The sequence below is a fragment of the Python bivittatus genome, unplaced genomic scaffold (genome assembly GCF_059951505.1).
Source record: "Python bivittatus isolate LINGU-HERP-01145 unplaced genomic scaffold, Pbiv_v1 ctg000090_np1212, whole genome shotgun sequence".
Taxonomy (NCBI): Eukaryota; Metazoa; Chordata; class Lepidosauria; order Squamata; family Pythonidae; genus Python; species Python bivittatus.
Window position 1 is genome coordinate 3,994,626 of NW_028277046.1, and position 21,531 is coordinate 4,016,156.

General features: G+C 48.1%; 1 protein-coding gene across 6 annotated transcripts in view; it reads right to left on the reverse strand.

Moving 5' to 3' along the window:
• Positions 1-21,531, reverse strand: part of RERE (arginine-glutamic acid dipeptide repeats) — a 208,151-nt gene that overhangs the window by 145,765 nt on the left and 40,855 nt on the right. For 5 of the 6 annotated variants that reach the window (XM_088136773.1, XM_088136771.1, XM_088136772.1 and 2 more), the window contains exon 1: positions 11,755-11,952. The exons of the other annotated variant lie outside the window; for it this stretch is intronic. The gene's annotated coding sequence lies outside the window, so the exon portion shown is untranslated. Of the gene's footprint in view, positions 1-11,754; positions 11,953-21,531 lie in introns of those variants that run through there. 6 annotated transcript variants of the gene reach the window in all.

The following is a 21,531-nucleotide window of genomic DNA, read 5'->3' on the forward strand; positions in this document are numbered from 1 at the left end:
ATTCCCCAGCCAGCCATTAGCTGGACGTTTAGACCGATCAGGGGAAAAAGGGTGCCAGCCACATCTGCTTGAGCAAACTTAAGACTAGTTCACTTCATAGTGCAGACATCTCATCTCTTCTCTCGTACAATTCCATATTCCACCAGCATTAAACTAAAAAAAAAAAGCAGATGATCACAAAAGTGTAAAAGCCGACTGCAAAATGATAGATGAAGAGGAAAGTCTTCTCAGGCTCCATAATTAGAGGCTGATGTTCCAGAGCAGCAAACACCAGGACACTGAAGCAATGCATCGAAATAAAAATCATATTTAGTATCTCCCAGATGGCAGCTCTTCCTCAAAGCCAAAATCTTCCAAAGCAATCCTGGGAGAGGCGGCCACAGGAAGTCCCGCCCCCTTGTTAATGAGATGGATTCCCCATCCTTGAACTATCCTCAATGGCTCAGCAGGAGGCTCTTAAGAGATTCAGGCTATTCGACTCACTTGGGTACCATACAATCCTGTTCTGTCCCAGGTAACACTAGGGGGTCATGTGCGGTATAGGAGCACACACAGCGTATGTAACATAAAATTAAGCACACGTAATGCAGAGTGATAAACACCTTTTCCTCCCTCTGAATCTCCACAATCACTCTTTCTCCGACAATTGCTTCCTGACATCCTAAACCCTCCTTTCTCTACGTTTCACCCAACAGCTAGAAAAGGGTACAAGTAATCGGGAAATGGAAGACAAAGGCCATTATGACAGCACCTTCCACAACTCCAATCAGCAACCAAATGACTGATAAATTAGCCCCAAGCGCTGAGTTTTCAATAGCATTATGCTGTACTCACTCCTCCTTCGTGGAGCATTTGGGGGGGGGAGTTTGAGGGGATTCCCACCCCTTGGTTTAGCCCTCAGCACACAGCATAAATAGCCTGTAATTTACTCTCCAAATAAAGATCTTGAGAAGTGCATGGTGATCCTGAGCGCAGATCCATGGTGACAAACACAAGTTTTGTGGTCGGGAGAAAGGCGCCGATAGCGGTTCTCAGAATTGGACTTCCTGCGTGGGAGCATTCCTGGGTCCTGTTTCCCATGTGGCTGTCCGGAGGGCAGCTGGGATCAGGGAGGCCCTTGCCCATCGACAGGAGTTCCATCGACAGGACGCTGCCACGTTCTCTACGTGGAACTGCTCTTGGAACGTGACTGGGAAAACTCAGCAGGGCAGAAGGCGGCATGAAGCCTCTAGCAGGTTGACTGCCCAAGGGTGCCATCACAAGAGCTGGGGGGGTTCTGAGCAGAATCCACGGGTTGGTGATTCCATTAATGCCCTATTCCCATGGCATGCTTAACAGCCAAGGAGAGCTCAACAAACTACTTCTCTGAGAGTTAACGGCCTCTCCTGAGGACTGAGATGAAAAGGATGTCCTAGATGTTCCTCTCCAGTGGTGTGATGAATCTGGAAAATGAAAGCCTCCCTGGCTCTTTTGCAGCAGCTGGGAGGACTCCGAAAAGGCCCTGTCCCCGGCCAAGGGGGCCAAAACGAGACTGGCGGAGGCAGGGTGCAGAGGTGAGCCTGTTAACTGGGAGGAGGGCGTGTAATGGGGTTAGCAGTTTCACGTGAATGGAGGCGATCAGTCTTAAAGGGTCTGGCTCCAAGGAAACTGGGGCATCCTGCCTGCTCCTTGCCAGCAGCAAAGATCTACCAGGGAGCCCTTTATGTCCCAGTGATGGTTCCAGTCCAGTCCAACGAGAATAAAATCTTTCTTAGCATCTACAAATTGTGGAATACTTCCCTCCCTAACAATGCTCCCTCCCTCAGTGCCTGCCTTATTTATTTTTCCCTCGCTTGCTTAAATCTTTCCTGATCTAGAGAGTATGGGTCTTGTCAAGCAGAGGATTTTTAAATGGGAGACATTTATTTTATCTGCTAAGCTCTCTTCTGCTTTTATGCTGTGGCTTTATGTCTTTTACAGGATTTGTTGCCTTCCACTGATGTAAGCCACCCCGAGCGATGCAAACACATTGGCAAGCAGGGCGGACGGTTTTAAAGCAAACAGAGCCGGAATCCATAAAGACCAACTTCTCAAGCAAACCCGAGGAAGACTTTTCTGTCTCTTCTCAGCCACTACAGGGAGCCCACAACTGTTGGAGTTTCCAGACCTGCTCACCAGTTGCCATTTGCACGTTCCTCCCGACAGCTACACAGAGCCATGGTCTATTCCCAGGACACTTAGATCACAAATCACTTGTCTTCCTTCCAGCCTCCTCCCCCCTTTAAAAATCAGGCCTTTCATTTTCCCTTCTGTCTGCAGAAGAAATTCACTGGGTTTCTATTAAGAAGGCAGGCAGGACCTCATGAAACCTATTCAACCCTGCCCAGGTCCCCCCTGCAAGATAAAATTTAAGATCTAGAGGCCCAGATGTAAGTAACTGGCAGGCTGGGCCACAAGTGCTGGATTGCGCTCAATTTCCTTAAAGCAAGAAAAGAAAATTCTTGATTTCACTCCGTTTTCACAGGAAGCTATTTCACACACACCTGGAGGGGAATGGCTGGCCAAAATACCAGAGATACAGGCTGAGCCAGCAATAAGAGCCTTGGCAATCAATCCCAAACTGAGGAAAGTTAAAATGAGCACCCCAAGGAATGTAAAAGGTGTGACTGGTTAAAAGGATATTCAAGGTTGTATTTTGCCCATAAAATGCATATACGGAAACTACAGTCTAGTCCTAAAACAGTATAAAGCACCATACTTTTAAAGAAAGCTTGCCTAACAATGCCAGAAAAGGGCCATTTTGATAGGTAAATTGTAAGTTCCAATTTTTAGGCAGAAATAAAACGTGCTCCCCCCCCCATCCCCAAATCTGGCCATTCCCTATGCAAAAGAGGCCCATCTAAGGGTTTTATCAACTAAAATCTACACCCAGGCATCTCCAGATGTGTTAAACCATACCTCCCAGTAACCCAATCAGCACCTCTGGGAAGGTCTGATATCAGGTTTGTTGACAAGCAGACTAAGAGTGTGGCATTGTGCGAAGAGCTATCTGGCGGTACAAAATATAAAGAAAAGTTGCTTTCTCAACAGAAAAAGAGATGGAGAATTCTATTACCAGAATTACAAAACTGAAATCCCACACTGTACATAACCATGCCCAAAATGGTCAACTGAGACCTGCATCCAATCTAACTGTTGTACGATAAAATCTCATTGTCTGATTATATTCTATTCACCAGCAGTGGGCCAGATCTTCTCCTGAGCGTATTATAGCCAAATATACTGTTATCAATATGACTGAAAAGAAAAAAAACTCACACCCTTAAGTCAAACTCGAAGGAAAGTTTTTGAGATGACCTGCATCTAGTTCAGTATCACCAAAAGGATTTTAGGTACATCTTAATGAATCACCCATTCCTCTTTTTGTACAAAGCAGAAAACAGAAAGGGATCAAATCCCCAAAAAGAGCATTTATACATAGGCAAAAAGAACATACCACTAATAATTTTCAGGTCTGGATGACCAAGCATGAAAGCTTTTGTTAACCGTGAAGACAGAAAGTTACTTTAAATCTGGTGTTCTATCTACAAATTCAATTAGCCCGCGTGTGTAAGTGAGCAAAACTATTAACACGGATTGATATTACAAGGCTGCAAATGCAGCCTTCATCCGGCTCTCTCTGCACTTCCACAGAGGTTCTTTAAAACTACATTGTGGGAAGTCACACTGCCAACACGCTTTGAATTTGCATCATGAGCAACATTTAAATAGGGGGAAAAACGTTGGCCTTCTTTAAGAAGACAGTGTCAAGCAGGCGGTCGCCCATTTTCAAGCAGTTATTCATATTTGTTTTATTATTCTGTGGAAGGCAAATCGGTCCCTGGATGTTCCAGTAAACTGGGTTTGCTCCTGATTCCCCTGCCAGATACTTCTAGTTGATTTACCGCATCCGAATCCTAAAATCGCTGGTTTCAGGATCTCGTGCCCACTGCTTACACACAAGAAATACCTAAGGTGACTCAATCAATCAGAGGATTGTATCTGGGGGAGAGAAAGGAGGAGGAAGAAAGAAACATGGCTAGCAGTTGTCTCAAAAGGAACTGCTTTGTTTTCACAAAGAAACCGAAAAGGAGGGAGAGGGGAAAGGAACCTTGTGCTTGGCCCTCCCCCCCCCCTTTCTTCCACTTCAGAAGAAACTGAGCAGAACACAGCATGGTTTGACTACTTAGAAAAACAAATTCTCCAGGGAATGTGCTGCCAGATTTAAGGAGAGGGTTTCAGCCTGAGCTGCTCAAGGTTTGAAGGCGCCTGCATTCTTCTTAAATAATTTCCTCTGCGCTGCCTTGATACTGCCATGTTACAGAAGCACCTGCTGTGGACATTTGTAGCCACCACTTGCTGCCAAAAACGGAACAAAAAAGGGAATTCAGAGATTGCCAGGCCAAAGCAAAACACAAGCTGTGAGTTCTCACATTCAGCATGAGGCTTTAAGAAGGGGAACATCTCATCTCCGCTACATGCCTGATCTGCAGATCCCGTCTGATGAGCCACTGTGCAAAGTTCAAAGAAGGCGCATACGTCACAGCCGGTCCACCTTTCGACAAACCTGCATTCTTAAACAGGCATTGCCGATGCAACCAAGGAGCTGGGTTAAGATCAAGCCTTGACAAAAGCAACTGCGACTTAGAGAGCTTTAGAACAGGGTCGGATAAATTAATGGGGAGAATGGCTTATCGATACCTATTAGCTGGGGTAGCTCAACAGAGCCTCCCCAGTTAGCAGCAGAGTGCCTCTGAATGATGAACGTGTAGGTCAAAACAAGAGTTGGTGGCTCCATGGTCTCTTGGAGGACTGGCTGGGTGGGTAGAAAGATCGCTTGCCTAGACGGCCTTCAGGTTGGGCCCCAAGAACCTACTTACTGGAAAACTCTGTTCTGAGCTCTTGCCCATGGCTAATGCTGCTTCCAGACTCAGAAGCAATACCCTTTTGCACAGTTTCAGAGGGGAAAAAAACCCGCTTGGACAATCACGCCCAATGCTTTAAGTGGAATATGCCACTTCCTGAAGATGTAGTAAGAACGAAAACGTTCACGATTCAGGAGAAAAGCCTTAGAGCCGTTCAGTCATGGGCAAAGCAACGCAGCTTTAAGTTCCCCCTTCAGTAGAGCATGTCCAGAGTCCTTCTCCCTCTGAAGTGGCAAAGCAGCCACATCTAACTTTTAGGAAGACTGCAGCGCTGAAAGCTTGGCATAGAAATTTAGGTTGTTGTGCTTAAATTATAGTGATTTTCATAGAAGAAGCTAATCACCATGAATCATTCCTGGGAAAAAATTGCAGTCTTACTTCCCCCTTGAGGAAATGTGCAGTCATGTTGCTAATGTAGAATTTACAGCTCTCATTTCCCCATACTTCTGCAAATGGTGGGAAGAGGAAAGATTCTCTTCCTGCCGACAGATGAGAAATTGTCCTTAATAATAAAAACAAACCGAAACCCAAATGTGGATCTGGAAGCCGAACCTTTGTGTAAGGACCAAGACCTTCTCTTGGCAGAGAGGAGATAAAAATTGACTTGCAATGCACTACAGAGATCAGCCGTGTGGAGAAAAGGCGCAAATGACCAATGAAAGGTCAAAGCTGAAACACGGTCGGGGAAAAAAAAAAAAGAGGAAAATATCCGAGTGGAGTTTTAAACTGAAAATCCACCATTATCTCTCAGCTTCTCGAGGCCCAGCTGGACCACTTGCCACGCCATCTGGCAGGACACTTTTCCGAGATGCTCTCTGGACAAGAATATGACACTCGAGAATAGAACAAAAAATGTACTGCTCTTTCTCAATTTATTCTCTTGGTAAATGGACATTTTCCTTGCATTAATACCCTTTCAACTAAGTAAAATCTTGAAAAAAGACCACTGCCAAATACAGACATATTGCTGGCTTTCCAAGAGCCACGAGCTGGACACAAAGGGTCACCTACACACGCACCTCACCCTCCATCTCGTAACTCAGTATATCCATGTATAAAATAAAGTCTTAAAACCTTGACTTTAAACTGAGTTTGCAAACCAGGATTATGAGGGAACCTGATTTGCACAGCTGTACATTTCCATATCAAACTGTGGTTAATGGCTTTAGGCTCCCAAACTGCAAATCACAATAATGTCGCTCATTTCTTAAAAGTGTCACACACGTTGGTGCAATTCTCACCAATCCTATCAACCCGTTCAGGGCTCCGGCCAGATTACAGAAGGGGCTTGAGAACCTAAACCTCTTCTCTCATCAGCCCCCCCCCCCCCCCGAAAAGACTTCAGAGGCAAACTGCATTAAGAACTTACAGGTCCAAACGTTCCAGGCGTTTCTTTTTGCAAATGGACGACCCTCCTTTCTTTTTAGGACCCGGACTCAGCTTGCACCGCACAGAAAGGTGTGAAAGTGACTGTACAGCCCAACAGCCACCTTGCTGCAGGACTGCCAAATACACATTGCTCCAAATCCTCCCTCCGCTCGTTTTCACAGCTGAGAAGATAACTGCCTGCCGATGCACCCCATTAAACAGCACTTGCCATACATGGGACTCTGCTTTAAGTTCTGACTGGGATTTGCAACCAGAATCTGCCTAACAGGCAGCACTATTATTAGGTAGCATTTTTGCATGATCGTTCAATAACCTGCTGGGGAAAAGATTGAAGACACCCCTCGACGTGGCAGAAGGCGCTCTGCTTGAAGCCTGCGCGTCAAATATGCAGGACATACTGCATTCGGGGGAAGACAGGTAAGGTAAGATGACAAAGCCACATTTCACCAGCAAGGGCCCGAGAGCATGGCTTATCAACCCACCTGCTCTCGGGCTTCTGGGCGTGTATTTTGAAATATTATCTGTCCCAGCTTCGAGCGCAGAGTGCAAGGTTCAGAGAACGAACAAGAGAGAGCTGCAACCAGGCAGGGAGCCCTTTCAGGGGGAAAAGAAAAAAAGCATTTCCATTTGAAAGGACCAGGTGGTAGGTGAGGAATGAGGGGAAAAATCCATGCCCAAGACCCTGAAACTATGCAGCCAATCCTGAGGAGACTGGGCTGGACAGGCAGGCCTTTCTGATACAAGGCAGCTTCTGGTGTTCCTAACAGCAATCAATTTCGCAATGGCACCCTTCAAAGTGGGGTGCCAGAGCATCAGGCACCTGGTGCAAGCAAAGCCCAGCCCCTGATCAAGCAGGAGGAGTTTGCTACCTTTGGCTCTTGCAGAAGTCCTTGGATCGTTTGAGGTTTTGCTCCCTGCACCCCAAACACAGGGATTTTATCTACAGGCATGTGTGTGTGAGAGACACTCAGGAGAGAGTGCTATAGCCGCATCCAAGTTCCTCTTGAGCGGTGAAGATCTTCCAAGCCGATTTATTACTTCTCTGAAGGATTGCCCTGGCAAAGCGTTTGCTGCCACCCTCTCCATTTCCATCCGACATCCTAACGATTAATCAGGCCTTCAACCAAGGCACCCCATTAGCTATATGTACAAACAAATTTCATGCATACTGACTTTGGTGGCTTTGAGTAATGGCCCGTCCCCTCTCCCCACAATGCCTACAAGGCACAGGAGCCCTGGTATCGTCGCACCACGCATTTCCGAGCCTCCCAGAAGACCAAGGCCACGTTCAGATCTAAGCTCAGAGCAACACAACAGGTCACTGAGCCAGTAACGCCCAAAGAGGGGAAACTTACTCATATTCATACAATTTAGTCTCGTGTCCAGTGAATTGGTAGCTGGATCACTGTCCGAGACAAGAAGGTGTGGCATCCACTGGGATGGGAACCTCTAGAACCCCAATGCAAAGCCCAGAACAAAGTCTGGCTTTTTTTAAAAAAACACATTATTTTTAATTTGCTCTATTCCCATTGTGGCTGCTGGCTGGGGAATTCCGGGAGTTGAAGTCCACACACCTTAAAGTTGCCAAGTTTGAAAAAACACATTACATGAAATTGTTCTAAATGTAGAGGGCACAAAAAGAAATACAGCCAGCTCTGCCATCTATTTAAGCACTATTAGTGCCCCCCCTTCTATCTGTTTACGCTCTAAGCATCTACTTTGCCCCGTTGCTCAGGCAGGGCAGGCCTTTCAGCCATTTCAAGCAATGTTCTGTAACTGGGCCGTTTCACTTACGTCACCCTGAATTCAGAAAATACAGACCAAGCATCTCCAACTCGGTGCCCTTGAAAGGTGCTTGATTTCTACCCTGATGATCTCCCAGCCACATGACAGAGGTGTTATGGAAGCTGGCCCAACACACCTACTCACAGAAGTAGGTCAGAAACCATATCAAAGCACATTATAATAGGCCTTTGGTTAGGGAGCAGTCAAGGAAGTACGGATGTATCCCAAAAAGGCAAATGGCAGTTGGCGGGGGGGGGGGGATTTTGGTTACCTTGTTCCTGCACTCCAAAGGTAACACCTCATTCCTTTTCCACAATGAGGGCTCAATATCCTCACTGCATTTTCCAAAAGAGAGCCCGCCCTTCTCCTTTTTGTGGTTTAGCCTCGCAAATACTTCCATGGGTCAACCCAGAAATATACGAGCCCAGCTGCCTCCACATTCTCCCCTGAGCTATTTCCAACAGCCTAAATAAAACAGCAGCACGGCAGGAACAGGAGTAATGCCTATTTACAAAAAAGACAGTGCTGTCCAGCCGGATTGTTGTGTGGTGGGGTGCAATTCTTACTTGCCACAAGCGAACAAGGGAGTGACTGTTTACAAGCCAATTCTAAATAAAGGAAGGCCGGGACCAATGACTGCCTGGAGGACTTTGGAGAATTTATGACCCCTCCATATGGATCCGCAAGGTGGTTTACAGTAACTTAGCCACCACCAACACCCACCAGCGAAAGCCAAAATAGTTCAGAAACAGCATCGTTCAGCTTAAAAACATGTTTCATAGCCCCCGAAGCTCGACACGGATTGCTGCGATTTGCCACGGAAAAGCCAATTGGGACAAAGTAGGCCAGCCCCCTCCCAGCCCTCCTGTCTCTGTGTCCTTCCAATGAGCCACATGGCACCTTACGACAGGGAGCCCGAGGAGGAGGGAGCCACCCTTTCCCGAGCAGCAGATCCACTGACTGGTGGAAGCAGTACGCCAAGCAATCAGAAGCTGTCATTTTGATTCGTGAGAACAGGCGACCCAGCGTGGCTCAGAATGCTAGGAGATTATTTCCTTCTTGAAGGGGCTCCCTGAGCACGAACCACGTCCACACTAGCCATGCGCCTTAAATCAAGAGCACCATCTCTGAATGGTTTCTCTCTAGCTACTGTCTTTTTGGGATACTGCCCCCACGGCTGTATGGGGCAGAACACAAGAAGTCTAGCATGCAAGCCGATTTCCAACAAAGATGCCTTCCTCGTTTACACTACTTTACAGAAGAGTTTATCCTCTACTTTTCTTCCATTGTGGATCTCAAAGCAGTTCTTGGGCAGCTTCTGTGAGCGGGCCCAAAGCAGCATCAGCCATGTTGGCATGGAATGCTGGGAATTGTAGTCCGAACACATTTGGAGGACACGGGTTGGGGAAAGCAGCTATCAACCATGGCATGAGACATTATCCACACCCCCGCTGCCTTTTCTCCCTCTCTCTTCCTTTAAAAGCTGCTTTGGTTTCTGCAAAAATCGCAATGAAATAAAAACCTGTTTCCCTCCATTAAGCGATTAAAAAAAAAAAAAAACCCAGAAAGGCAGGAGAGACGGCAGCAAATTTGACCAGCTAATTCCAGGCAGTCTTCGGATACTCTGTATTGCCAAAAGGGAAGCCAATATGTTTTGACATAACAGCTGTATGCATTGTTACTTTAATTAAAATAAAAGGGCTCGCCCGCATCACATACAAGCAAGGCGCTGAACTCCGCCGACAAGACCGTTTTCTCAAGAACGCTCCATAATTGAAGGAAGAAGCGGGCTGGTTACCGACATGGAAGAGCCGATGGAGGGGTCAGAGAAACATGTGAGCGACAAATGCCTCTGTCTGGAGTAAAAACACACCCATCCTCCCCCGCCAAAGGGCAGTCCTATAAACTAGGAGAAAGCACACAAAGGAAGTGGCGAGAGGGAGAGATTACGTCAGCCCTCGCCTCAATTCATAAATGCTAACCACAGAACAAGGCAAATTGTGAACGGCGTCCCTCTCAGGAATCCAGCCTCGGCGTGCAGTTGGAGGGCTGGAAAATACGCTCCCAAACAACGCTCGCTGAGGCATCAACTTTCTGTCACCACGGGGGAAGGCAGGGGAAAGAGGGAACCCGCGGTGGCAACCCCAGTCAGTCCCATCCCGCAAGCCAGAATCTAATACGATCCGAACGATGGCTGGACAAGCAGGAAAGCCCCCCTTCCCCAGCCCTCCAAAATGGGGGTCCAAAAGGGGCACGCCACTGGGACCCCTTTGGGCAGAGCTGAAAGGCTGCAGGGTGACACCAAGGGGAGGGGGGAAGAAAAGGAAGGCACCTAAGTTTGGAGGTGCTGTGCAGAATCCCCCCCATGTGAGCATCCTCTGATGTTGTCTGGAAGAAAGAGCTGCCTTGATAGACACCCGCCCCCCCCAAATGCAGAGTTGGTGAGCTAATTACCCAGAGATCGATACCTTCACTCTGCCACCGCGCCCCCCACGGGACTTGAAAATCCGCTTAACTTCCTCTCCAAACATGCACAACTGGAATATACATTTATTCCTAAGTCTTTTTCGCTGCCTCCCACACGAAAGAATTTTAACCTGGGAAAGCCAGAGCTAATTAGACTTGAGAGCAAGAACACGCTTTCAGATCGGCTTCTCTTCAAGAGATCTGAGTCCCTTAACAAGTGTTTGCATGTCATTAAAAATCACATATGGTTGGAAAGATGCCAACTTGAGCTCCCCCCCCCCACCCCCAAATCTCCATGCCTTCCCAGGAGCTTCAAACAAAATCCCAAAGGCGGAATAAAAGCAAGCCAGTTTCTGTCTCAGGAAAGTGGCTGAGTGGGTCTCCCCACTGCCAGAGTAAGACTAAGCAAATGTTATAAAAGGGCCTTTTAGACGCAGCAGCGCACTAATTAAACCACAGGCACACACAGAAGGCATTCCAGCAGTTTCTGCTCCTCTTCTGCAAGGAGCAGGAGGGGGGAAATCCCCCTACTTGCACAAACACAACAGGAATCTTACAGGGGTAGTTTCTTCTGCCATGTCTTCATTATTGTTCAAAGCTTATGGCTCCCCCCCCCCTTTTAAAGTTGTGCCAGCCATATGACCTGGCAGGGTGGGGGATGCCAAAGCAGGGAAGAGAAGCTTGGTGGTCTTCAAAGATCTGGAGGGCAGCCCAGGACCCACAACACCTTTCCCCTGGTTCCCGGAGATGATTTTCCTGGCTTGAAGCTGCTGGCCAAGGGGGGGGGGGCAACTGCTAGGCCTAAGAGGGGGGTCAAAGTCAAGCTCTCGCACATGCTGTTCTCAAGGCTGGGAAAGCAAAAAGGCCCCTTTGGGGTCGGCTCCCAGACAGCAGCTAGAAAAATCCGGACGCCCGCTAGGGGCCGGCAGAAGGGGCGCAGCCTGCCCCCCGCCTTTGCTGCCACCCCGTGGGGGCTCCGATTTCTGCAACGCGGAGCCCGAACTTTTGAGGCTCCCGAACACCCCACCCCCGGCACACACGTGCGCCTCAAGGTAAACATCCTCCAGCCCAGCGCGAGCCAGTCCCAGCCCGGCGCCCCCGCCAGGACCCCGGGCGGACCCCCGCCCGCCTCCGGGCGCCCCCCGAGCCCGGCGTCCCCGAGCTCACTCACCCCCGCCAGCCTTGGGACTTTCCGCTCCGCGACAAGGCGGCGGCGAGGCTCCTGGAGAGGCGCGCCGGGCGAGGGGCGGCGGGGGGCGAGGCAGGCAGCCTGCAGTCGCGGCGGCTGCTCCCGCCTGACCCCAGCGGAGCTCGGGCTGCTGTGCTCAGCCCCGCGCACTGCCCGCGGAGGGAGGAGAAAGGCGGGCGGGCGAGAGAGAGAGGGGGAGAGAGAGGCAGCCGGCGAACAAAAGGAGGCCCCCGCTTCACTGCAGCGCCGCTGCTGGGCCAGGCGAGGGGCGGACGGCCGGGAGGACGAGGGGAAGCGGCGGGGCATCGCCAGCGCCGGAGGGCGATCCACGCGGCGGCGGCGGGCTGCGCTCCGCCGCGCCGCGCCGCTCCGCCGCCGCTCTTCAGTCGCCGCCGCCGCCGCTGCCGCCTCCCCGTGCCTCGCCGCGACCCGGCCGCCTTCGCTTTCCGCCGGGCGCACCAGGAGAGGAGAGCGCCGCCAAAGACAACACGCGGAGCGCGCGAAAACCCGGAGCGAAGCGGCTCTTCGGGGCCGCCTCGGGCGGAGGGCGCCCCGCCGGCCCGCGCCCCGCTCCTCCCCGCCGGCGGCCGGCCGGGCGGCGCTCTCGGGCGCGCGGCTGGCCTGCCCGGCCGGGAGAGCAACCGGGCTGCGCTGCCTGGCGAGCGCAGCGATCCCGGCGCGGACCTGCCCGCGCTACCTCCCCGCGACGCACACGCGGGGTGGGGAGGAGAGGCAGATCAAAGGCGCGGGGGGGGGGGCGGAGAGGAGGAAACAAAACGGGGCAAATCGCCCTCCGAGGGAGGAGAGGCCCGGATGCCAACCGGGGAGCGCGGGAGGGGCTCTTGGCTCCAACTCCGCACCGGAAAGCCGTTCCAACAATCATAACGACAACGACAAAGAAACGCACGCCGTTGGTGCCAGCCCAGCTTTCCAGCAAAAGGGAGCACGGCCCTGAGAAAGAGAAGCCTCGGGAGCTTGCAGCCATCCGAAATGCCCATCTCTCCCCACACCTGCCCTGGTGTGGGCAAGGGCATCCTGTGCCTCCTTGTGTGGCACCTACGTCGATCGCGCCCCAGTGTCATAAGTTGGGGAGAGAGTGAGGACCAGTTTTGCAGCGCCGAGAGATTCAGAGGACACCCCACGACTCTCTCTTAAGGCTGCACAACTAATCCCGTGTGACCTGCGTAGCAACCTCGTTTGTTTCATCCCTGCCAACATATACTTGGATTAGGGTCCCAAGACCCGCCCGTAACAGAAGAGCAAGCAAAAAGGAACAAACCCTGCATTGGTGGGGGACGAAACAGGCCAGCACGTTATCTCCAGCATCTGGCATGCATATTTACTGCTCAGTGGTTGTTAATGGCTAGCATCTTGTTGAGCGCTGTAACCCTTCGGAGATACTCTTGAAGTCCAACTTGAAGACTTAATGCGTTTGAAAGCAGCAACAAGCGGCTGAGTTGCCCGCTGTGTTCGCTGCCTGCCTGGCCAATGGAGCACCATGCCGCTGGCACCCGGAAAGGCCAAACCTGTGTTCCCTACACCAAAGAAGCATCAGTGAGGTTTCTCACCCAAGGGGAATGCAGCAGTGAAAATCAGCTTCACAGCTACAGGGTTTCGTGAGGGAGGTGAAACAACCCCCCCAAAAAAGTCCACTCTGGAGTCAAGCTCCACGGAGCACCTCTTTCCCTTTCTGAAAACTGCCACGCAGGAAGCCACGGGCGGCTAGCAGAGTCAAGCAATGCAAAATACACATTTTGTCAATGCTATCTTACGTCAACACAACATGCTAACTCAAAGAAAAACAAAACAGAAAGACCAAGCCAGACATATGAGAATGAAAAACTTCCACAAGTAAGAGAGAATGAAATTTGTGCTTTCAAGTCAGCCTTGACCCCTGGCAACTGCCTGGACAAGTCCCTGAACTTTGGTGGGCAACCTTTTTGGAAGCGGTTGGCCACTGCCTGCTTCCTATGGCTGAGAGAGAAGGCCTGGCCCAAAGTCGCCCAGCTGGCTTCGGGTCCATGGCAGGACGAGAAGTCACGGTCTCCTGGTTTCTGGCCTGGTACCTTGAACTGCGACATCAAACTGGCTCTCGTAGCCCAGGGAATAGCCAGACCAAGCTTCTCCTTTGGTTTAACCCCACAACAACAAAAGGGAGCTGAGCCACACAGCTGAAGTCAACAAAGAAGTGCTGAAGTCACCGTGACTCTGCCAAGGTCACAGCGAGTTGGCAGGCTGGCATCGGGATGGGAGAAATGGGGCACGGAAGAGATAGAAAGCCAGCTCTTCCACTCTGGATGAAATCAAGTGAGCCGTGCAATGCACAATCTCTTGCCCCAGGAGAACCACATCGAGGCGGCGTTACCATCTCAGCCAGAACTGCCAACCATTTTTGCAGCAGGAAGCACTGAACAATAATAGGATAGAATAGCTGAACTGACCTGCAATTTTATACCAAGAATATCGCAATTAATCTGACAACCGTCTGCAAGAATTTCTTTTCTCCCACACCCCGCCTCCACACACAATGCTAGTTTTTCCTGGAAGGTTTATTGATTGCTTCTAGTGAGGACTAAACTGAACTGAGGATACTGTCCCAAAGTACCAACACAGAATTTATTTTTGAAACTTACACGGCCTCTTTGTGGTGTTGCAGAGTCTTCGAGGTGGCTCAGAACAGAGACATAATCCTTTCTGGCTTTAGAGGTGTGGCTGGCAATAAATAAGTAGTAGGTGAATGGACCAACCTGTGTTACTTTGGGTCTTTTTTTTACGGGACTACAGTAGCCCTTTCTCTCTTAATGCAGCTTAGCTACAACCTAGTGCAACCCAACTCCACGTTATCCAGACCTTTTGTCTAAAGCAGGAGATGCACTGTGGCCAAGGGGGAAGAAATGAGGATTATAATCCCATGTTGCCAAGAAGCCCTGCATCCTCAAGGCAAACAGAAAGGGAGCTAACAAGGTTAAGCAACCACAATAATATCGGCTGGGCTTTTAAAGAAAACAGATACAAAGCTCATAAGTCACACACCATACTGCCCCGACTCCAAACTCCTTGCCCAAGGAGATCAACTCAGCCCTCCTCTGACGCGGCCTCGGATCGGATCGTACAAGGGTGGGGAGTATTTCTTTCATCTGAATGGCAGCAGGGAAATTACTCGTTTGTTTGTTTAGGCAAAGAAACAGAAACTGAGATCCTTTCCAGCTTGTCCCAAGATGAGAACAAAGAACTACAGGAGGAAAGGCAGCCCAGGACCCATGTCTGTTTTGCATACGGGTTGTCTTTTGTCTCCCCCAAGCCACAAAACATGGCCAGGGAAATGGGAAGTGAGACGGGCCGTCCAGCGCACTTATGGATCCTGCACAAGATGGAACCAGCCACGTGGCTCACTGAAGCCCCAAGGTCCTCCCAGGCACCACAGACGGTGAAGAAGGGCCTGCCCCTACTTCTCCCCGTCAACAGCGCCACGAGCTTGGCTGGGCAGACCAAGTGCACTCCCTAAGCTCTCTCTCTCGACCGGACCCAACCCCTGGGGACAAATCTCATCTCCTCTTCTTTCTGTTTACATTAAGGGGTGACATACCTGGTTGTCGGTCTGCCTTGCAAACAACCGGGATGGAGTAACGTGCTCATCGAGGAACAGTTCATACCCTGCGTGACCCCAGCCCCACTGAAAAACCAGTTTAAAGTTCAACTAATGGCAGCGGGGTTTATTTTTTTGTCCGTGTGGGCTTTTGAAGAGCCACGTTTCTGGCCACGCTACGAAGGCCGGATGAATTCCACAGGTCAGAAATTCATCCCCGCAGAGCTTGGTTCCAGAGCAGCGCATTTCAGGAAAAGCCCAGCCCACGCAAACTACCCCAAACCAGCACCCGCTCAGCGGCTGCTGTGCAAAGGCGGCTCCTGCTCCAAAGCCGCAGGAAATCCAGCCCGTCTTTTGGCACAGCCTCCATTTATCAAAACAACCCTGTCATGTTGAGTACCATTAACAGATAATGAAAGGAGACAAGGGATGGAGTTACAAGCAAAGCACTCAGCCCTGTGCAGGCCTGAGCACGCAGCCAAGTGAGCTGACATCTGACTTTATTATAAGCATTATAATTAAATAGAATACCTAGTTTAAGTAACATTAAGGTTGTGACACAAACCAACAAGAGCTGGGGAAATTCTAAGTTAACGCTTTGACACACTGTCATTAACTCCTGCTATCTGCGGTGGAGAGAGCAGAGCAATTTTGAATAAGAGCGTGTGTGCGTGTGTGTTTGTGAGTGTGCGCACACGTCTAAAGAAAATCTAAGGAGGCACATTTATCTGGTGTGGTGCTCCCCCATTCTCAGTTCCCAACCAGGTCTTCCTAGGAAGCCTCAAAAGTCAGCTTGCTGGCAACCGGTTCTCTCTGCTGGCGGTGGCGAGGCGCCGGCTGTGCCTCAAGGCCGGCCCACGGTCCCCGTGCAGGCCAAAAGGCCTGGGTCCGTTCCACCCGAAACAAAGCCACAGTAAGATGCAAAGTTGGGGGCCAAGCAAAAACCGTGCTTCTGTATTTGCAGATGCTCCTCTGAGGGGGAACAGCCCTGTAAGTGAAAATTTAACCAAACCCTCTCTCGACTTACAGGAATGCTTTACACGGAGAAACTAAATTCAATTCTCTTCCTGCCCACCTACCAACAAGCTGTTGGAAGCTGCCTTACATCGAGTCCTACCATGATTCCCTCTGATGTAAGACTAACTTTCCAGATACTCAAACAAAAGCTGTTCCTTGCTGAGGGTAGATATTCGGATGTTCTTAAAAATCTCTGAGCTAGAAGTCCCACAACCTCTCTCTCCATGCTGGCTATGTCTCACGGGAGTCAACGCCCAAAATATCTGGCAGCCTCAAATTTCTTATTTTTGACCCCAGCATCATCTGGGCCCTATCCCGACCAGATTTGTCCTACCTCCTTCTCCTACCAGCTTAGACTCAGCCTCAGCCTAATATTTCCCTGTGGTGGAAGAACATTGGGAAGAAAAATATTTAGAAGTGATGTCACTCAGGCTGGATGAAAGGCCAACCTTGCTAAAAAGCCAGGCGCGCGTCAAAGATTTGGTGACAAGACGCTGTTTTCTAGACAGTTTTCACAGGACAGGGAAGCCATTTATACCCTCTTGTGAGGGTTTCAAAACACCCGAAGAACATTAAATGGAGCTATGCCACAAGATCTATTGAGTAACAAGCCTTCTCAGGAATTCCTTCTGAGAGAATTAGCTCTTATCTAGGTATGTATAAATACTTCATCTACTGGGCAAACTACACCCGGAGGAGGTGACGGGAGCTGCTTAAAGGCTACCAGATAAACCAAGTTCAGCAGGCAAAAGTAATTGTAAGAGCACTTGCCTTATCAGATAGATTGCATTAGAAATGCATTATTAAAATTTACTAAGCACTTAAAGCTGAACAGCTCACAGAATTTGGTTCTGGAAGGGAGAAGAAAATGGAAGGGGAGGGCAAGGAATCAACAGTTAAACAAGCTTTTTGGCTTTCAGGTCAAATCTAACACGCTTTGCTTGGCAAACACAATTCGCGCTAACTAAAAAGTTTGCTAAAGCCATTATGAGGAACAATCGACAAAATGCTTCTAAAAACAGGTTGCTGTGCTTTTTTGCAAGGCTTGGAATCTGACCAAGCAAACCTGTTTAACTCATACAGAGTTAGGGTGTGTAAGTTCATCTCGTTCTGTTTTAGAATAGGAAGCAGCTCTCTGTTCCTCTGGTGAAAAGTTTCTTCAGCAACTTTCTTCAGCCGCTCAACTTGAAATAACTAAGGGGGGCGTTGGTAAGATGTTTTACATGTAAGGTAGCTCTGGAATAGCTCACATAACTTAAATGTTTCTCTTTCCCCTCGAGCCCCCCACCCCCGATTCACAAGATCACCAAACATCTGCAAGGTAGGGAGCCCAATCCTACCTCTCTCCTGGCAAATTCTCCCATGATAGTAGCTTCTTCGAGAGGAGGGGGAGGCAGGATTATGTCCCCTTCTATAGTTTTGGAGTCGCAACCCACCAGAGATTTCCTTGCTGGAAATTTGGGAGTGTGGAGGTGACTTCTGAATCATTCTGCCCAGGATTTCGCCATAAGGAAATCTGCATGAAACCCCACGTGCCAGCTGAAGGGTATTCAAGAACGGTTTCTGGTTAGTTTAGATACCCTCGTCACTACAATTCCCAGAATTCCATTATGGGAAGCCATGACACAAAATGAGGTTGCCCAACAGATGGTGCATGTTTCCAGTTCAACAACCCCATCCCCAACAGTTATTTACCCAAACTGAGCCAAAGACTTCTCATGTCCCATCATCATCTAGCGTTTTCTCTTCAAACCTTTTGAACTTTCCCAGCAGTGGCCTGTTCCTGCCTCTTCCTGCGACGAAGCCCTCCCAATTTGCCTTTCCGCAGAAGAAGAAGATAAGAGCATAAGCTGTGCCCTGCTGGATGGGACCCCTGGCCCATCCAGTCCAACAGTTTGCTCTCCCAATGGTCCACGAATTGCACAAGGAAGCCCACCAGCAGACGGCCTTCACAGGCAGTCCCACTACCATCCAGGCTAAGAGCCACTGATCCCTGGGACTTTGAAAGCCCAGCAGGATCTAAGATCTTCTACCTCTCCCTTTTTTAATACTTGCCAGCAGCTGTCAACTCTCACCCTGCACCCCAGAAAGTCAGCAGTTTCAGAATGCTGCATGAGAAGGACGCCATGAGGCACAGTATCAATAATTTAAGAATCAGCTCTCTCTTGGATTTTTTTAAAAAGGGGGGAAGGATCTGTTTCCTCCTCCTCCTCCTCCTCCTCTCTTTCTATTATTATTATTATTATTATTATTATTATTATTACTACTACTACTACTACTACTACTACTACTACAAGACCCTTGCTCTTTGTGACTGTAGGCCAAACCCTTCAGTACTATCTGAAAATTATTAAGTTGAAAGTAAGAAAGTCTAGTTAAACCCAGCATGTTCCAAGGCAACTAACACTTTATCTCTTCCACCAACAGGCCGGTTTGATTTCCAAGCATTAAGCAATTATGGTGATGTGGTAGGATTCCCACTTCAAACCATGCTCAGTTATTCAACTGATGAACGTACTTATCAGTGTGCTACAAAAGTAGATAGTTAGATATGCGCTGCCATAAATATTCCCTCTTATTAGACAAAGTTTTATCACCATAATGTAGCAAAGTTCTTATAGCCGTTGTGAATGTGGGCAAACAACCGACCACTACCTCACATGATTGATATTCTCACACTAGGTCCATTCATCTCCCACTATATAGGAGTGAAATATCAACTGCCATCATTCCAATACTTTTTTCTAATAAATGCCTCAATATTTTGGGTCACTAGAACCTGTAGTACATTTTATAGTCACGTTTTCAATTTACTGCACTTTTTCTTTTGAGCATTTATTTCCTCTTTTTAGAGTTTTTCCCCCCTTTTCCTTGAACATTAATCATTAGAACCACAGAATTATAGTTCTGATAGTATTGCATTATCTCTTTTCTTATGTTTAGTTCCGTGATGTCTTTGCGAATGGTTCCTGCTGTATTTTGTTTGTGTGTATTTGCTTTATCTGGTCACTGACCAAAATAAACATTATCAATCTGACACAAATACATGAGAGTCTTTAAAACAAAAACCACTCTGAGCAATATTCAGATAGGCTGTTCTGATTATTTACACAATTCTTAATTCTGGCCAATCAAGTAAGAACGGCTTTTATTAAGTTCTTCCTGCTGGCGGTAAATTAAACCAGGAAAACTCTATCCATGGTTTGTTTAGGGCTGGGTCCAAACTCAGATCCCTGGCTTATACCACTCCTTACAACCCAGAAGCCGAAGCCAAGCATAAAGCTCTATCCTCTTTCAAATATAGTAACGCTGAGGAAATTCACTTTATGTTGGAGAGTGCAAAAGGGCTGGCCTCAAAGATCTGTGAGCGTTTAAGTTTCTCAGAATCTCGGACTTTAGTGAGATGAAAGGAGGTTAGGGAGGAGGTGTTTGAACAGGATATGATCCATCCCCTCCCTTAAATCTACATCTGCCCATACTAGGGGTCTAAATCTCAAAATAATTCGATATCATCCCCATCCGTGAGACTGCAACACACCTATAAATGGAATGGCAATTTAGGCTGGAGAGACGGGAACATACTTTGTTAAGTGGTGGCAATGTTCAATCCTTTAAAAAGTTTTGGATTGAAATGTCTCATGGATGTAGCAGGATTATCCAAAGAGAGGTAACTCCAGGCCCTGTGTTGGCTCCATTATCATTGTCTGATGACTTGCGTACAGAACCACCAGATAAAGAACTACTTACTGATAGCCGCCCATCAAGTTATAGCTGATCAGTTCTAGGCTACTCGTGGAAGAATGCAGCAAGATATTCCATCAATCGGAGGTATAAGAGGGTAGGGAGTTTAGCTTGATGTTTCCCCACTCATGGAAGATAGAACAGAAACGGTAATTACAGAGATATGTTTTCCTTAATGTGGTGTAAGTTTTTTGTTCTATATTAAAAGTCACGCTGCAATATCCATCTTCCTATTACCTACAGGACAGTCATCTATGAGTTCATCGTTGGGGGTAATCACGGGCATATTGGCAGTGATTCGCAATTATTATCTAGTTTAAGCATGCTGTCAATAGCTGCATTATTTTACATTACTCTTTAGATTATTAGTGTTCATGAAATTGTCCTCTTTCAAATAAAAAAAAAGCTATACCTATACATACAGTCACACACACACATTTAATGTTGTATATTGTCGTGCTATGTAACATATTATTCGGATAACCGGCGGCTCTTTTTCATCCAATAATTCTTATCCTTATTTTTGATGTAGTCTCAGGAGAAGTGACCCGACCAACATATAACAAAAGCAGCTTCAAGGATGCAAACCCCTGGTGCAATTCAGATGTACAGTACACACACACACACACACACCATCCGCCAATTCTGTCTCCCCAATTTTAATGCGCCCTGTTAAAACTCCACCTCACAGAATTCCCAACTAGCACAGCCATCTATTCTGGGAGTTTAGGGACACCATGGAGATCAGGTTGGAGAATGCTAGCCTATATCAAACATACGGTATTACAGCATGGCAAACTTTTAAAACCAGAACTGGAAGGGTTGAACAACTTAATTCAAGAATGGCACTTCACACAGAATTATCTTGGTCCTAAGGTTGCAAAAAACCCCTAATGTGTCTCTGTACAAGCATTTTTCAAGACAAAATCGTTAATGTTTGGTTAAACCACTGGGATGAACCACAAAGTTGTTCTTACTTTCTTGAACTGGTGCTTTATTTAGGTTACTTTCTAGCTAGCCAAAATAAAGGACTAACTGTTGAAAGTATGAATTATTCCTTGGTTCAACCCATGACTATTTTTTGAAAAGGAAGCCAAACCTTTGCTGTTAAAAATCTATACATGCAAACACATACTTGTGGATGTGTTTAATATATATTAAAAACAGAGCTGAAAACAAAGGCCATAGGACTAGAGGCGATTTCCCCCTTCTAAATCAAACCAAATTTAGACAACAGAAACGTTACCCTCTTCCATTCTTAAGCTCATGTGAAATTCTTGTGAATGGAAAATATGATACCCGTATCAACAGCCTGGGATATGTTTAAAATACTATAATGTAAAGCATGCTTATTCTCCACTCACCAAAAAAACAGCCAGCAGAAATGATTACCAAATGCTTCCATTACAATCTCT